The following is a 2,260-nucleotide window of genomic DNA, read 5'->3' as shown; positions in this document are numbered from 1 at the left end:
AGGCCCACCATTGGTACTAGAATTTAAATGCAAGCCGACTTCCGACAATTTAAATGATAGAAAGTAAATGGGTGACTCCACCCGAAATAAAAGTAGTATGATTGGTCCTCTGAATATACCACTGGGGTTATCGACTGTCCATGCGTACTTTTAACCTCTATAGGAGTCTTACAACCGTGACCCGATGCTTCCCCCCAATAGTAACCCAACACGTAAACCCCTGTTGGGATGGGTCATAGAACAAAGGGGTATATCAATCCTAGTCGTATACCTCTATATGAGATAGTATGATTACACGATGGCACCATGTCCCATTCCATGAGCCACCATGCACTTGTTTCCAAGCTGACTACGACATCTACTCTAGCATAAACATTCCTCCATCACACACATCAAGATGTAATGAATATTCAAACATAAAACAAAGCATAGCATATTATGTAAATACACATACAATGCGTGATATGGCATATGGGATGTCTATTTTACACACAATTGACATGATGACAAGGCTAGACTAACACATGTTAAGTGATGCATAAACACTCCGAAATTAAATCAAAGTCCACTCCCGCTTACTTGTATAAGTACGTGGTGCTTGCACCCGGTACGTAGGAGATCCGATATGTGGGGTATGCGTATAATGAGTGTAACCTATCATAAATATAATGATTTATCATTTTACTATTTTGGGGTCAAAATCATTATGATTGAACACTCAAACCAGGTTTAGAATCATAAATGGGGGCTGCTTATCTAATTTGGGTCCATTCTAGGCATTCTGGCCTGACAGGTGGGTCTGGAACTATAATAGGCGGGTCTGAGACCTACCGGTTTCATACCTGCGGGTTAGGGCAGAGACTAAAAATTGAGTTATGGGCACATAGGTGGGTCTAACCCACCGGTGTGACACCCCCAAGTCATAAAACGGGAATTTTGCTGTCATCTTCCCATCTTCTCTTTGGCTCAGGAAAATCGTTTGTGGTCAATCTGACGACCTCAATCCCACTCATACATCCACAACCTAGAGCTAAGATGAAATCAAAAGAAAATGGGGGATTTAGTCATAGGTGGGTGCCACAGGTGGGTACCTATCAGGTGGGTATATCTCAGGTGGATACATCAGGTGGGTATATATCAGGTGGATATATCAGGTGGGTATATCTCAGGTGGGTATCTCAGGTGGATACATCAGGTGGGTATATCTTAGGTGGATATATCAGGTGGATATATCTCAAGTGGGTATCTCAGATGGGTATCTCTCAGGTGGGTATCTCAGGTGGGTATCTCAAGTGAGTATCTCAGGTGGGTATATCTCAGGTGGGTATATCAACCCCCCAGTGTCTTACCTTCCAGTCAGCCCATTTGTTAGTGTTTCACTTGGACTTCAATGGGAACAAACTCCTACATATAATTAACTTATATAGGAACCCACAAATAATAGTACGTACCTTCACTCCTTGTATATGACCTCGTGGTGCATACAAGTGCAAGGTTTGGATGCACATTTTACATTTGGTACCTGCTCGGTCATATCGGGCCAACCTGATTTCATGGTCACTCTTGCTACCATATTCCATATGGTACTTATGTCGGTTCTCTCTAGTTTAGCCCCTGTATGATCAAACCAAGTTAATACGAGTAATTAGACTAGTTTTAGAAAGTAGGGTATCACATTATCCCCCTTTTTAAAAATTTTATCCTTGAAATTATAGGACCTAGTTGCCTAAAAAGATAAGGATACAAGGCTTGAATATTATCCTCTTTCTTCCAAGATGCCTCTTCGATCGGGTGGTTAGCCCACCGAATCTTCACAAAAGCGATAGAGCGGTTGCAGAGAGTTTTCACCTTCCAGTCTAAGATCTCAACTGGATATTCTTCATATGTTATATTAACTTCTAAGTATTTCGGTTCCATAGGTAGCACGTGGGATGGATCATGAACGTACTGCTTCAATATGGATACATGGAATACATTGTGAACACTGCTGAGGGAAGGTGGTAATGCCAACATGTATTCCACCGCCCCAACTTGCTTTAAAATCTCAAATGGCCTAATATATCTTGGGCTTAACTTGCCTTTCTTGTGGAATCTGCACAGACCTTTGGTAGGAGATATTTTGAGGAGCAACTTCTCTCCCTCTTAGAATTCCATTTCCATCCTATAGCTATCTGCATAGCTCTTTTGACGTGACTGGGTTACTTTAATTCTTTCTCTAATGACATCAATTTTATTGCATGTCATCTGAATCATCTCCGGT

This window comes from Macadamia integrifolia, chromosome 6, assembly GCF_013358625.1.
Source record: "Macadamia integrifolia cultivar HAES 741 chromosome 6, SCU_Mint_v3, whole genome shotgun sequence".
In the NCBI taxonomy this organism is placed as follows: Eukaryota; Viridiplantae; Streptophyta; class Magnoliopsida; order Proteales; family Proteaceae; genus Macadamia; species Macadamia integrifolia.
The sequence above is the reverse complement of the archived record's forward strand: the minus strand, read 5'-3'. Positions refer to the sequence as shown.